General features: G+C 42.5%; 1 protein-coding gene across 1 annotated transcript in view; it reads left to right on the top strand.

Annotated features, from left to right (window-relative positions):
* Positions 1-17,320, top strand: part of khdrbs2 (KH domain containing, RNA binding, signal transduction associated 2) — a gene marked incomplete at both ends in the record, with an annotated part of 123,046 nt that overhangs the window by 27,273 nt on the left and 78,453 nt on the right. The window lies entirely within an intron of this gene.

Raw genomic sequence — 17,320 nt, 5'->3', positions numbered from 1 at the left:
TCCCAAATTATTTTACCGGTGGCCACATGCCTCCACTCTGAGGATTATTTGATTAGTGTCAAACATGCTGCATCGCTCAGAGCTCAATTTAACCCTCGTAGGATCCTCGTGTTTTAGTCACACCCAGGGCCTTCGGGTCACTTTGACCCGGCTCATATTAAACCATTCTAAAGTAGTTAGAAATCCCCCAAAAATCATATTAAACACAATTTGATTGTCATTACTAACTACTTTACTAACAATTCAATCAATATTTTGTATTATCCCCGCCAGGCCGGGATGGCCAAAGGTGAGGGATTATGTTTTCACTCCTGTCTGTGGACAGCTAATCTCAGGCAAGTTGGACCAATTAGTGTGAAACTACACACACACACTCCCGGGAGGCCTAGGAAGAAGCTCCTCCCTAAATTCTTCACATTGGCCTCTTATAGCGCCACCATCAGGCCGTTGTGTGAACATCTAATCTCAGGCACCACTTCAGCATCAAACTTGGCACACATACGCCCAGGAGACCTAGAAAGAAACTCCACTAGAAATCTTTCCCATCTGTCTTTTATAGCACCACCATGAGACTGATCTTTGCAAAATATCGTGTTGGTATTACCATTTAGACTTTGTCCAAACCTCACACCAATTGGTACATATTATCCCTATTGTCATTTGATCAAGAACTATATATCAAATATTTCTTGTCCCATTCTGATTTGCACAAAGTGCTACAGGTACTCGGGTGGCACAGTGTCCCTGCCACCACCACAGAGGTTGTGGATTTGAAACAATTGTGGGGCATCTATGCAAACACAATTGTTGTTCGAGGGAAGGGAAGCTGGGCGGAGAGGGTGATGATTGTCACTACATGTATTCCTACAGCCAGACTCGGCGGCAGCTGGTTTTGGGAGGGAGGAGTAGGACGAAGGGCGAATGCCCTACGTCCTCTCGGTGGGGGCTCCTCACTGTCAGGTGATTCAGTACGATACAACAGCAGTGACAACATAGGGGGGGAATCAATTAGCATAAGGTCTGGATTGGGGAGAAAAAGAGGGTAATAAACCATAATTGGCTACTCAAAATAAAATAAAATAAATGCTACAAATCACGTCGGAATGCTGTGAAACTTGGAATTTGTAAAGTGACATAGGGATGAAGTTCCCATTTGGTAGCAAAATGTGCCACTCCCGCAAAAATCGTAAGCATCTTTGGAATCGTGGCCAATCTGAATAGAAAATGTGACACATACTGTGTAGGTCATGACATTGATCAAATGACCAGAGAAAATCGGTATTGTAAATATCCCCCAAAACTTGTTTTGCTCAATTCTGCCTCATGGTGGCGCTATAACAGGACGATTTGGGGTTGAATATCTTCCTAGGCTTCCCGGGGGAGTACATGTAAAGTTTCACGCTGACTGGTGACTGAGATTAGCTGTTCACAGACAGAAGCAACGAAAACATAATCCCTCACCTTTGGACATCCCGGCCTGGCGGAGATAATTATCAATGTAGTTTGTAATGGTGAGCAAATTATGTACTCGAAAATCCATATGTCCAATGTTTTTTCAGAAAGAAATGGTCTAAATATTAGCCATTTAGCATACACTTTCAATGGCCGGGTCAAAGTGACCCGAAGACCCTGGGTGTTATATGTTGATACAGGGGGGTGTTGCAAATGCATGACATGTACCATTTTCATATCACATGTCTAATACAGTAAATAAGCCAAGCAGAAGAAGTTTCATGGAAAAAAACATATTTTAACATACTTTTTCTTGATGTTGAAAGTTGAAAACCGGGTCAAAGTGACCCGAAGACCCTACGAGGGTTAACCACATGAACCCTCGTCCCCTGTGTCCCTTTGCTGGGGGCGAACGCTCAGGGAAAACGGTAGATCTACAGGTAGCGTGTCACAACTCAACGCTTGTAGATCGGCTATTTTGCGGTCGGAGATATTTGGTGCAGAGGGAAAAGCGGAGGATGCCTAGTATAGATAGAACCCTGGGGGACTCCGGTCAATGAAGTATATCGTCGTTGTCGGGTGGAAACCTCGTATCTCCAAGTTTCAAATTTGTATGTTCTTTCGCAAAGTAAAGCCCTGCTTCATCATACAAGGCCGTCGCACAAAAGTAGTGAAAACAGCAGATCTACAAGCACACAACGCCTCGCGGTGCGAGGCGTTGTGTGCTTGTAGATCGGCTGTTTTCACTAGTTTAAATCATTTTTAAAATGAAAAATGCAAATGAATGGTTTTGGACATAAAAGGTTTTCACCCGACAACGACGATACATGGGGTTTAAAATAATTAAAGAATGAGTTCCCTATGCAACGCTAACTAACCCCTGCTCTGATCTGCTCATTTTATTATCCATAAAAGCATAGCAACTGAATCTTGTGTGCACTACAGTATACCTCCATATACATTATGTGCACCATATATAGGCCTACACTGCAGTCTGTTGTCAGCCTCCCATGTGGCTTGCACTGTATATCGTGCCAGTGTTTGTGACAGAATGCGCACATACTGTATATGCATACAGTATCACCGTCCTCTGTTGTTATGTCAGGAGACTCCCTTCCAGGACAGGCTTCAGACACGCCTCCTCAGGAGACTCGGCTCAGATCTGAACCCATTTTGATTTGGCGTTAGGAGCCTGTTCCCAGCGCATGCCCTTACTGATGACATACACAATATAAAATGTTGTTTTTAATTAATGCCATAATTCATCTTCCAGTACATCCACGATGTGACCAGTGGTGAAAGTGGTTTGAAATTCTTGCCGGAACTGTCCGAAAAGAATTGGGAGGCTCAAACCCCCCAAAACCCCTGAAATGCATAGAAAACTGCATTTTGGCATATTTATACACACAATAAAAACACTACAGGTCCTACACCTGAATTAGGCAACGGCATTACACTTACTGTAACATGAAACCTGATTGAAATCCTAAAGGAAATATCTATAATAAGCCTCTTCATATTGTTCATTGTTCCATACAGAAGGGTAAGCAGTAGGGCTAGCAGAATCACCTAAGATAAGATAAGATGTTTATGGTCACTGTACAACAACATTTTGTTGTGTATAGCCACATAAACACATACAGGATCTCTGGGATCCGTTCCTTTCAAAGAGCCGTTCAAAAGACTGGCTCATTCGAAGGAACGGCTCCCTATACTGTGAACCGAATCCTATCGTTCATTTCAAAGAGCCGTTCAAACGACTCGATTCGTTCACGAACGTCCCATCTCTACCCGCTCCGTGTCAAACACTGAAACAAACAGAATCGATTACACTGACCTACACAAACCCACGGGAATAATTTAGAAGCACTTTATCAGAAAATATAGTCTAACTAGTAACACTTGTGTAGCCTACTGTATGTTAATCTGACTTTAGTATAGGCTATTGTTTTCTTCCTGGACGTGCGTTTGTGGCAGGTTATTTAACATGGGATTTTGACAGCTGGCTTCTCCTTTTCTTAACAGAACGCCGTTCCGGCCCCAAATGTTTTAACGGAACGGGGGTTCCTGCCGTTCCGGCTCACTTTCACCACTGGATGTGACGCGTTATGAGCTTGGGAGATTGTCTATTTTCTCAATTTTAAAATGTTTTTAAAATAATAATGAAGGAACAGTTTTGGACAAACAAGGCATACATTGTACATCACTTCGCCGTTATGATCATCTGACAAACTATTTGAATTTTGAATTCCACAGTTACAACATTAACATGCAGGGAGGTTTATGAGAGGAAATTGTTTCCTTCCTTTATCATAAAAGCTTTAAAGCAAACTTGTTTGGATTGATTGTTGACCCTTTCATACTTATAACAGACTCTGCACCTACACTAAATAACACCAGCCAGTGGGTTCATTTGCATGCACACTAAAACTCTAACCTCTAATTTAATCAATACTGTAACTGTAGAGGTTTGTTATAGGTCAATGGGTGGTTTTGATCGTCAATTTGAACAACAAACTAAAACAGAAAATCCATCTGATTGCTGGATGTCGTTATCACATACCGGTATACGTACATCCATAGTATAAATCCCCTGTTAACTGATGGAAAAGTCCCTCTGAAGGATTCAAATGCTTTGTTTTCTTATCGAACATGTTCAAACCATTTTCACAGCAACTGGAGTGTCACATGCATATGAATGTACCTATTATCTTATCTTTTCTCAGGTGCCCGAATGTGGGCGTAAAGTGGTTGCAGCTCATGCTGATCAGTAGGGTGCTTCAGTATTGATTATTAAAATTGGCCACTTTGTTCTTCAGAACACAAACAGAAAATTATTATGATGCCATAGCAAAGTCAGCCAATCACAGGATGACACTAAAAATGCATGCCAACCTTTGGCTGTAAGTACGTCGGTAAGTCATTAGAAATCAGACATGATTCATCCATTATTACGTCTCTCTCTCTCTCCTCTAATGCTTGTCCTTTCATTTTAATGCTTGCCAAGAATGGAAGACTCCTGTAAGCTATAATCTCTGCAACGCTTATGATTAGGCTAACGCTTTTTATAACTATTTCCAAGAGGCACATTCCAAATCAAAACCAGGTTCATCTGTGTCATGCGGATGAACAGGGAGAGCAGGTGCAGCAGTGCCTGTTCTGTGCTTTCATGTAAACCAATAATATATTCACGGGGCATGTTTGAGATTGTTCAAATTGTTTGCGAGATCATTATTTACCCGGGAGAGCATATTTATTTTCAACATTGCGGGATAAGTTTGTTTTTTCCTCTGCTGTTTACCGACACTGACTGATTACTGATTACCATCTTATAACCTGAAGGCATGAAATGGATTTTCAGTCCTTGATACTGCCAGCCGGTACAGGGTCCAGCAGTGTGAATTGAGATCGGGTTTGGCGCATGAGAATTCCTTTAATTTATTCAGAACGGGTACACAGTATTGTGTATTATTATGTTATGCTTTAACTATTGAAAAATAGCTGATATACAAGCTCACAGCGCGGCACTCGGTGCCGCGCTGCGAGCTTGTAGATCTGCTATTTTTGAAAAATCGTGAAAATTTGAATTTTGACCCGATTCTATAAGTGTCTTTTGAATCCATCTAAGGTTTTTTGAAAAACCTATGTTTCTATGTCAGCAATCTGGCCAGCCATCGTCAAAGAAAAGGTCCTTTTCACTTAACTGGAGCTCAGTTAGTCTGTTCTTGAGAGACTACTGTGTCAGTGGTTCTCAAACCTTTTTCATGTGAAGGACCCCCAAAATGATATTTATTTGGCCACGGACCCGCATCTCAGAATATTTAGTTCCAGGGACCACCCGGAAGCAAAAATTTATTTACAAACGTTCGCTTTGAAAATACAGTACATTCAAAGATTGGCACACATTTTCACGACTTTTTTCAAAAATAGCAGATCTACAAGCTCGCAGCGCGGCACTCGGTGCCGCGCTGTGAGCTTGTATATCTGCTATTTTTCACTGGTTAAAGCATTCAATAATTCTAGGCCTAAATGGGTTAATTTATTCAAGACATCCATTCATCCATCTCCAATTGCTTATCTGGAGTTGGGTCGCGGGGGCAACGGTTCTAGCAGGGAGCTCCAGACTCCAGGCAACATTAGCCACATCATCCTGGGGGACCCCGAGGCGTTCCGAGGCCAGTGGAGATATATAGTAATCCCCCCCATCTGGTCCTTGGTCTGCCAGGGGGTCTCCTCTGTGGAGATGTGCACCAAGACCCTCAGGGTTTCCCAAAGTGGGTACCGTGATGCCAGTCCAGGGGTGCCGCAGAATCATTTTATAATTTGGAATTCATCAATATCACTTCAGTAAGTTTAACCACTCATGCTTAGTAAAACAGTAAAACAGACGTGATTTGCACTGTACCGGTATTTTTTCCATCTACCCAACTCTCTTCACCAAAAATAGCAGATCTGGGTGAACCAGAATAGGGATGCTAGGGTTCAAAAAGTGGTTAAATGTAAAGTATAAAGTTATTTTCAGTCAGGTCTGATGGAAACAGATATTTCTCTGTGACATACTGTATCTCAGGTGGAAAGATGTGCAGATGGGCTTTTTATGCCTTTATTTGATAGGACAGTAGGCTGACAGGAAATGGGGAAAGAGATGGGGAATGACATGTGGCAAAGATCGTCCGGATCGGGAATCCAACCGGCAACGCCAGCAGGCATCATAGCCTAGTATGTGGTATGCGCCTTGACCACCAGGCCAGCGGGCACCCCAAGATGTGCATATTTATTGGGGCGTCTGGTTGGTACACGTTAAACTTCCTGTCCACCACCATGGAGTACTACCTTCATGGTGCATTCGGCTTGGCCAGGGGCTCCAACGAACACAATTGGCTGTGTTCGTGGGAGGGAAGTCGATTGGGGAGGGGGGACAGATTCCTGTCTCTGCATTAACGGTTTCCACAGTGGTCAGGGCGCCTGTTCAGAGAGGGGTGGAACTGGGGAGGATAGCGTGTACCTCTGCATGCGTTACACCCCCCCCCCGGTGATGCTCCTTAATGTCAGGTGAAAAGAAGATGGTGGCATGACGGATCGGGTATCTGAGGAGACCCGTTGTTGTCTTCACCCTCCCAATGACTATTATGGGGATTAGCAGGGATGGGTCTAGCGTAGAGTATGGGGAATGGGGGGATTGGCTTAACACTAAATTGGGTATATGGAGGGGATTATTATTTTTTTATTATTATCTTCTATGGGCAGGGTTTCTCTTCTTTATACTAAATTTGTACGTACCGTGATGGCCTCAGATCTCGTGCTAATTTGTACCAATGATTACTGTGATGGGAATGGGACTTGGGGTGTCATCAATATGTGTATGTACCTGCCTCATTATGACACTGTACTGTAATAAAAAAGATTTGAAAAGAAGAAAGATGTGCATATTTACATAGTGTAATATGATTGAGTCAAAAAAGTTTGAAAACCCCTGCCCTAGGGAGACACTCAGGAGGCATCCATAGTAGATGCCCAATCCACCCTAGCTGGCTCCTCTCCAAATTGAAGGAGCAGTGGCTCTACCCCAAGTCTCTTGCATATGAATTAACTTCTCACCCTAAGGAGAGGCCAGCCACCCACAATTTTATTCTTTCAGTCATGACCCACTGTTCATGACCATAGTTGAGGGTAAGAACGAAGATTGCTCAGTATATCGAGAGCTTCGCCTTCTGGCTCACCTTGCGTTTAGTCACAACAGTGAGTGTGGTACAGTGACTGCAATACCGCTCCCGCTGCTCTGATTCTTTGTATTGAAGGTATTAAAGATGGGGTGCAATGATTGCCCCCTCTATAAAACATGATTATCTACTATTATGATTACTAGAAAGGCTTCGCGCCCTGTGGGCGCTCAGGCAGGACTGCTCTATATTTGATCAACATAAGGGGTTTAGGGGCGCTCAGGCAGGACTGCTCTATATTTGATCAACATAAGGGGTTTAGGGGCGCTCAGGCAGGACTGCTCTATATTTGATCAACATAAGGGTTTAGGTTTTAATTCAGATTAAAATGTTTTCAATACCTAATTGTCAATATCTATCATGAACAAAAAGGCACACTTGGTCGGACACCAATAACTCAGGAAACAGGAACAATTGTGTAAGGTGTCAAGTGTAGTCTGGGCTGACAGTCAATACTTTTGTACTTTTACTGACGTAGCCTATATGTTGAATTGAGGACTTTTGAGTGGTGTGGGGGTGGGGGGGGGCTGTAGGCAAATTTGTGAGGTTGTTGTATCTAGACTGATTGATTGATTGAAGAGTTTAGCACTGTTTGCAATAGAAGACGCAGTTACAATACACAACATTGGCACACACACACAGTCCCATTTCGCGAGCCACCCGTGGGTCGAGACCCACACAGTACTTGGGAAACAATGCTTAAAACATCATACTCACGCAGCTTTATAGACGCTGTCTGTATCTGTGCTCTCTCTATCTCCGAGGCATGAACGCACACTCACTCATTCACTCACTCACACACGCGACGCAAGCGAAAAGCGGTTGTCCGTGGTGTAACCTACTTATTATAACTCTATGGGTGTAACATGTTGAAAATTAAAAAATATCTGTGCCGTGTGGCAAGCGACGTCGCAAATGCATCATCCCAATGAGCAAACCTCCTTTGTTACAGAGGTTGAGTAGGTATCGGCGTTATGTCGCTGTACTGTCTGGGTATATAGGTGAAGTGAATGAATAGGCTATCAGCCTCTCACCAAATCTGTCATGTGTGCGCACTATAGCCCATGCAGGGACTCATGGGTTACGCGAGGCTACAGCAAGAGTGGACACTGTCTATTGACAAACTATTGGTCCCGTTTGAGCTACTCTGTTCTGTTGTGCTGGTCTCACTCTGCTCATTGATACTTTTACTTCAGTCTAAAATGTCCACCACTGATTTCACACGTTACGTGTTCACTTTCAACATCAAGGCAAATGAAATGGCAGCTTTTAATCTATGCATAAGGATAACACTTGTCGAGTTACGTTCTAGACTCGCATAGAAACACGACACATATTCGGTAACACTTCCCAACTTCAGGTCTCAAGTAAAAGTACAAAAGTATCGCTACCAACGTACCATGCTTGTTATTAACGGACTACACAAACACACGTGTGTCTCGTCAAACATCGCTGTTTTTAGGTGATTCACACATCCAGCATAGAGGTTAATGTTGTACTTGGATCCATTCCACGCGCAATGTAAGTAGTGGGAGAGGGGTAGCCTATATTCCAGCTCACTGTCTCCCTCCCTCCCTCCCTCTCCCTCTCCCTCTCCCTCTCCCTCTCTCTCGGAGGAAGGGGGGGGGGGGGGGGGGCAGTCTCGCTGCATCGCTGCTTGAGGCTTGAAGCAAACTGTAACCTGATACTTTCGTGACGAAAATTGCGTAGGAGGACTTCCGGGAAAGATATGCTCAGTAAACTTACACATTACTTTTGTACAAAGTGTACATCGTGCAAATACCATAGCTTCAGGAGAAGCAGCTAAGAACATTCGGGTAAAAATGCGCGATTTTTGTGCAAAAGGTGGAGTCTTTAGAAGCAGTGTAAATGTGATTCTATCGCGGAATAATCGAAAAATAATCGCTCTGAATTAGGGATACTAGGAGGAAGAATTTTTCCAAAAAAGTTTACAGAAAGAGTTAAAATTATGTTTTTATGTGGCCACACCCACCAGTTCATTGGTATGTGTGGTTGTCATGGTGGGTGGTGACCCAGCTGAAGTTAGCCACACCCACATGTGTTGGGTGAATGGTAATTAGGGGAGGGGTTGATTCTATGATGTAATAAGTATGGGTGTTTTTGGAACGGCACGTCTGACCCAGCAGGTGGCATCCTCCAGCTAAAAACCCAAATAAAAAGAGAATGCATAATTGCTCATAACAACCACACCAGGGGGTCTAATGAAGTACTGGCAAGTAACCTCCGGCTCCTAGACACATGAAAACCAGAAAAAGTACAAAACTATGGCACCACCTTGTTAAAGACATATTTTTCCACCCCTAAAACATGATGATCAGGTAGCCTATTATGATTATAATAGGAGGAAGATGTTTTCCAAAAAAGTGTACAGACAGAGTTAAAATGATGTTTTTATGTGGCCACACCCACCAGTTCATTAAGTATGCCTGGTTGTCAGGTGGGTGGTGACCCAGCTGAAAGGGGGGGGGGGGGGAATGATTATATGATTTAATTAAATCTGTATTTTTCGACTGGGCCTTTTGACTCAGAGGCTTTCAGCTTTCAGGAAGAAACCAAAATACACAGGGAAGGCAAATTTGAACATTATAACCCCACCCGCTGGTCTATTAGAGTAATATTAACTCCATAGACACATAAAAAAACTGAAAAAGTTCTAAACTATGACACCACCTCTTTAAGATATATTTATATTGGGTTAAAAACAGCAGGAAGTACATTCTAAATAGATACCAGCATATGTTTATATTAAACAAGACAAAGAGTCTTATAATGGTGTTGCTTCCCCGCTAAATTGAAAAGGCTTTCAGACACTTAGCTAAATTAACATTTGGCTGGCTTGAATCCCACTACATGTATAATAGCCTCCCTCTTAAAATGCGAATGAATTAAAAAAATATCTTCAGTTTTGCTCTAGGGAGAGAATCGCTTTCCTCCACCCTCTTGCATTGGGCTGCAGTGATGTGCAGTGTATATCTTAAACAGTGATGTGCATTGTATATCTTAAACAATGCCTGCACTTCTCAACAATGATGTGCTAACATGAGCTTTGTGTGCTACTGTTGTCGATAACGTGGACTTGATGGTCCTTTTGTTCACTTTATGCACGTAGCTAAGCTGAGTTTAGTGTGGCAACGTAAGTTGAGCTGTGTGGATTGCTGTATGGACACATAGCCGCGGGGAACTAGGGGTGCTGAGGGTGCGACCGCATCCCCACTTTGCCCAACCCCCAGAAGGTTGAGAATGAATGAATATTGATGCAAAGAAATACGTTATTCATATAAATAATAATGGGACTGGGGCAAGGGAATAAAAGAAAACAGGCCTATTTATTATGTATATATTATATTCTGACGGGCTGCTGCTGTTCGCCAATAGTCGCTTAATTCTAAATAGATTTCTGTCAAACATTCTCTGTAATCTGCTATGACTGACTATTACACACCAGAGTGAGAGGGGGAGGGGGGTAATGAATGGTTAACAGAAAAGCCTATGTATTTTTGAGGGTTTAAAATTAGGATTGCAGGTGTTATGTGAGAGCCGTTGCTGTCCATGGTGCTGAAAGGGGGGGCGTCATTTTACGATCCATTTGGTTACCAACTCTCAATCATAGCTGGGGACTACTTGGAATCTCTTCACCACTCACTGGTGGTACCTAGACCACTGGTTGAGAACCACTGTCAAACCATTCTCCGGCTAACATTGCAGTGAGAATGAGTTATGATTGGTGTGATTTTGTGGGACAGAGAAAGCGACATACAAACTCTGTGCTAGACGCTGTAAAAAAATATGACCCATTTAAAAGATATTGACCAGGTACTGTACACACTACACAGCTCATAAATCGTATGTTGCCCTTGGGCCCCATAATATTCAGCTTATCACTCTTTTGTTATTGTGACCTTTGCATAGTGGTACTGCTGTATTCTCTTCATAGGAAAACATTCTGTTGTGGAGCAGGGAATTGTAGTGTCCCAAAGACAGGCCTAAGGTGTTTTAGTTAGATAAGCGCTGAATGCTGTGTAGAAGCTTCAGAACGTGGATACAAATTAAGTACCTGTACAACAGAATCACAGTTGCACTTCGTAAACCCAGTCGGTGTCAGAACTATGTTTAAACACAACGTTGTTTATGATATAGGCTACAACAGTAGATACGATATGATTTCCAACCACTGCGTATGTAACAAGCCTCCTGCCAAAGGCCAAATTGACTATGAGCAACAACAGGGGAAAAAAAGCATTGTGCTGAATTTGACATTGACTAGCTGTCATTCATTTACTGGATGCGGTTGCTTGTCAGGGAATATCAAGAGATGGACAGTGACATGAGAATTATTTATTTAATCTACCTAAAAGGCTGTTCTGACTGCAAATGCCCGTTGTAATGGTGCTATACAACTTTATTGTGTGTTCAACTTAGTGGACATCCCATCTACAGTATATGGATTTTTGGCTAACTTTGTTGTATTTGTGTTAATGTGTATTTTCAGACAATTAACCACTTTAATACTTAGTCAACTTGACCGTTGGCTCTGTATTTGCTGTGATCTTTTTTCCCTCTACACCTAACCTCTTCCCCTAAAATAGCCGATCTACAAGCTCTATGACGCGTTGTAAGCTTGTAGATCGGCAATTTTTGGTGAATCCTCTCCCCGAGATTAGAGATGTTAGGGTTCAAGAGAGAGAAAAAAAAATGTACCCATCACACAAACATTTGGTGCCACCCCCCTGTAGTACCTCAGACGACCCCGTAGGGGTCCCTGACCCCCAGTTGAAGACCACGGCTCTAGAATTAATAGGAAGTAATTATATCGTATTCGTTTACTCAACCTCATATGTGATTAGTCCATCTGGACCACAGTTCAGTTAATGATAATTATTTTTTCTTCCCCTTCAACATTCAGAATGCCATTTAATTCTTCGTTATTATTCACAATGGGATCAGCACTCTTTAACTCATGGCAAACAGATTAGCATTTCATAACCTCACACTAATCCCTTCATTTTGGGATTCCATGCTAGTTCATTATGCCTGCGACCAAACATATTTATAGCTATGTCAACATGGGAAAGCCTTTTCAATTCAGCTATCTAAATAGTGGAGTGGCGTATTTGTCCCAACAATGGAGAGTTGGCACTTAGATGTATATTTGATGATGATCGAATCGATGCCAAGTCTTTTGACTGACAGTTCAAGGACGACACTGTGTCGACTATAGGACATGAAAGTATGCAGTAAACCCAGTTATCTTAATGATTTATACTACTGAAGACATTAACAGTGCCATTCTTGGCCTGGACCGCTGGTGTATCGGTCCAGGCACCCTAGGCTGCAATGCCTGCCTGACAGCGCGGGTTCAATTCCCTTTCCCGACAACATTTGCTGTGTGTCACTCCCATCTCTCTCGCCCCGTTTCCTGTCAGTGTAGACTGTACTGTAAATTATCAATAGAAAAGGCCCCAAATATAAATCAAAAAATAAATGAGTTTCCAGATAGTACTCAAAGTTAACAGCTTCCCTTCAATCATTCGATTTGTTTCCTAAAACCTACAATATTGTCTGCAGAAATTATAATTGAGCATACTGTTCTCCAGAACGGCCCACATAGCCTCACACTGTTTTTAATCATCAACAAAAGCTGCAATTAGGGCTGTCACGATTATGACATTTTACATGCCGATTAATTGTCACTCAAATAATTGCGATTAACGATTTAATTGTGTTTTTGTCGTTGAGAATTACATTTCTGTTTGGCTTTTAGGCTTTGAAGTTGCACATGGTAGATATGACACATAACCTAAATATACAAAGAAATTATTGACATTTGACAACTTTATACTTAAAAAAAGAACATTGATAGTTGAAATAGCCGATCTACAAGCTCACAACTCGCGTTGTGAGCTTGTAGATCTGCTATTTCCACAATTTTTTTACTTTAAAAAAAAGATATGAATTTTTTTTCAAACGATTATGACTATTATGAAAAATAATCGCGATTATGTCAAATAATCGCGATTATGTCAAATAATCGCGATTAGACGATTATGTGATAATTGTGACAGCCCTAGCTGCAATGCAATGTAACTTTCCTCTTCTACCCTGGATTTGAACCCGGGCCGAAATGTTTTACTAGCGAGCTAATAGAGCCTGCCTGCTTGCTAAGGAGAAAAATTGAATCTTGACCATCAGCTCAAAATTCGTGTCAGATCCTGTGTCTAAGTGAGACATGACCTTTGACGCGATCTAAATGTCTCAATAAAAGAGCAGGGAGACAAAATACAACCACCCCGATCTACAAGCTCCGCAATCTTTGAATATATATATTTTTTACGTGATTTTTAATTCAAATATTTGCTTCTGGGGGTCCCTGGAACAAAATATGTTGAGAAGGGGTGTCTGCGGCCAAATTTTGGGGGTCCTTGACATGGAAAAGTTATATAGCCAACAACATGCGTTTTTTTCTGAAAACTGTTGGGACATATTTTGTAGAATCAGCCTCAAGTCTTAATGTGGTGTTATGCCCTGTGGGACTATTTATTCCCCACTGAATGCTGTATGACAAGTGCCTGCCAAGTCACTCCTGCCTAATCCTCTACCTCAGGCTTTATTACCCCGATCATGCAGGACCTGGGTTTCCCCAGCAGCACAGTTGGCTGACCAGGCAGTATAACAACCTCAGGACCCAGTGTGCTCTGTCTGCATTCTAGGGTGGCCACTACTATACACACTGACCCCATGGGTGCTGGGCAACATCCTGAAAGCTTTCTTGAGAAGTTGTCTATTTGCAGCATCCCAACTTGTGCCATTGTTGTTCAGTTGTTGTAGTTATGTCTCTGGCATCGCTTTCTATAGTTTGATTTGAAAAGAAGAAGATACTGTCTAGTAAAACACATCAAGCTCTCAAATCTTTATACTGTTCTATTCATGGAATAGAGTGCATTGGATTTGTTTGTGTTCAATAGAGACACTATTTTACAGTAAGTGAACAAATCACTGAGAAAAACCTTCACAGGATGCTTTTACGTAAAAGTTTGGGAACCCCTGCTGTAGGAGGACCATCAAGAATGTGGTCTTACATGACCTCTGACCTCTACTGAAGGACACATTGAACCCATACACATTGTCATAGCGGGATCACACAGGGGTGGGAAGTGTCATCATATTGTTGACTCCCTCTGGGCCAGGCTGGAATCTCTGTGAAAAGTCATGATCTTTGACTACTCCGTCACTTCCAAGGTCATTCTAGAGGTCTTTTCTCTTAGGGTGCTTAGGCTGATGCATGTGGAGTTCAGATTAATTTACAGACAGACAGTATTTATTCTCTTATTAGGGGCTGTGTTCACAGAAAGCATCTTGTTGAGCTCCCAGTGCCAGTCTGTCACGGCAGCTTCAGCACTCTATTTATTTGGCGGAGCGCCCTGAAAGCTTCAAGCACAAAATAGTTTCACTTTGGAGAAGACTCAGAGGAGCGTCTGCTCATTTGCTCCTGCTGTCTGTGCCTGACAACCCGGTCATTTACGACCTGACGTTTCCACAACCAAGTTCATTACCGTTGTTTCAGCTATAGGCTATTTGTGCTAATAACACAGAGAGGACATAATGTTTGAGCGCAGCTACTGTATAGACAGGTTAGAACGCTGTGGGTCGTCAATAAACGCACCGTGAGTGAGCTCTGGACATGATATCCCAAAGTGCTCCTCCTCCACTCATAAAATGCTTTGGACACATATGGCCCCTTACTGTGTAGTGTCTCAAGCTCTCCGAAGAGTCACCTCTAGGATAGTCTAACCTAAGGCGGACATTCTATGGCCCCGACATCTCAAAATCTCAAAAATACTGATGTAATAAGATATCTGACATATATATTTATATACAATTAAAATGTTGTGAGCCACAGTTACAGGGGCGCTATCTCAGGCTTTTCTTTCTTGAAAAGTCCGGATCCCGAGGATGACCTCTGGGATGAATCAGTGAGGAGGAGGAGAGATCTGTTGAAGAACAACCTGCGATCTGATTCCCAGCAAGACAAAGGAGCGCAGGTTGTTGGCCTCCAATGCAACTAGTCCACTGATACCTGTTAGTGTCCAGGAGGAGAACATAGAGGGCATATAGCACAGCCCGTTGGGGATGCAGATGAACAACAACGCTGAAACTGGGACACACTTTGAAGGGCCTCGGGTCCCAGGGACGTGCTGGCCATTGGGAAAAGCGGGACAACTCCCGAACGGCCGTTTCATTCCCGGCCGGTCCAGGCCGGCCATTAGGAAAAAATAAAAAATAAAATTTCGGCCTTTGTTCCATTTTCGTCACTGTCGGGCAGAAACCTCGTATCTCCAAGTTTCAAATGTCTACATTTTTTCGCTTCATCATTCAAGGCAGTCGCACAAAAGTAGTGAAAACAGCAGATCTACAAGTACACAACGCCTCGCGTTGCGAGGCGTTGTGTGCTTGTAGATCGGCTGTTTTCACTAGTTTAAATCATTTTTAAAATGATAAATACAAAACAAACGGTTTTGGACATACATGGTTTCCACCCGACAACGACGAAATATAACTCATGTAATTGGCCCACTGGCTTGTCACTTGTCATGATCTGAAAAGGGCAAATCTTTGAGTAGCAGCAGCGCTATAGAGAGAGAGAGATCTCTCTCTATAGCGCAATGAGGGCCTCTCCAACTCTTTTTCCCAGGCTGAATCAGGGGCCCAGCACGTCCCTGTCGGGTCCTCAGTGTGTCCAACAGAATGTTCTCTAGCAGTCCTCAGTGGCCAGTGCACCGCTCTATGCTATAGTGTCCCTAGGAGAGAACATCAGGCAGAGGACACCGGAAGGATCATGTTTGTCATTCGGCACTGAGCGCAGACTTCCAAAAGTGTGTTGACAGAGGATGTGCTTCACACCGAGCTCTGTGGCGTGTCAGTAAATCCTGTGGGATTATCAAAGACCCCCGCCACCCCAACCATGGACTGTTTGCATGTTTGGAATAGTAACACTTGAAATCAATAATATATTAGTATTCTGATATTAACCTGTGGGCCGCATTATGTGAATACACTAAGACACTAAGACCTCATGTACATGTCATCTTGAAATCCGATAATGTGAATATTAATGAATGTGAAAGAAGCATATTTGCTTTTAATTTTCCTTTCCTTATTTCAATATTCATTTTATCAGACATGCCCCTCCTATATAAGCCCAATCAACGTACACGTGAAAGAAGCATATTTGCTTTTCATTTTCCTTTTCTTATTTAGATATTCATTTCGTCAGACATGCCCAATCAACGCACAAAAGAAGAAAAAAAATCTTCTCCCTGTCTGAAAAACAACAAAATTATGCGTCCCTGACTCAAAATTTCACCCAGTTCTTTAAGCCTGTAAACATGATTGAACTTTGACAAAGGAATACATAATTTGGCACATTGTTAATGTACAACATGAGCGAGAAAGACGTGATCTGTAAGGCTACAAAGGCATTTTTCCGCACATACAGTACATCTTTTTTTGTGTTATTTTATCTCATGTAAACCAACGCCTCTGGTGCATTAAGCATCACACTATGTCCTAATATCTCCATGCTTATCTGTGTTTAGACCGTAGGAGACACATTTCCTTATTTCAGACCTCATTTAACACTGAACCATGCCTCTTCATAATGCACAAAGTGCCCACCATGGAGCTTCAGTGTGGGCAGGGGTGTCACAAGGGGGGGGGGGAAGTGGGACTGAGTAACTAGGGCCCAAGGTGGAGGAATTATTTTATACTTAAGCTATTGAAAAATAGCAGATATACAAGCTTACAGCGTGACACTCGGTGCCACGCTGCAAGCTTGTAGATCTGCTATTTTTGAAAAGTTGTGAAAATGTGTGCAAATCTTTGAATATATGTATTTTTTAAGCGAACATTTTGTAACTCAAATTTCCGTGGGTCCGTGGCCAAAAACATCATTTTGGGGGTCCTTCACATGAAAAAGTTTGAGCACCACTGACATAGAAATAGGTTTTTCAAAAAACCTTAGAAGCAGTTCGGTGCCACGCTGTGAGCTTGTATACCTGCTATTTTTCAATAGTTAAAGCATTAAATAATGCGTAATAATGTGTTCTCAATCTAAATGGGTTAGTTAGAAC

This window comes from Nannobrachium achirus (assembly GCF_963921795.1).
Source record: "Nannobrachium achirus genome assembly, chromosome: 13".
NCBI classification, from domain to species: Eukaryota; Metazoa; Chordata; class Actinopteri; order Myctophiformes; family Myctophidae; genus Nannobrachium; species Nannobrachium achirus.
The sequence above is the reverse complement of the archived record's forward strand: the minus strand, read 5'-3'. Positions and strand labels throughout refer to the sequence as shown.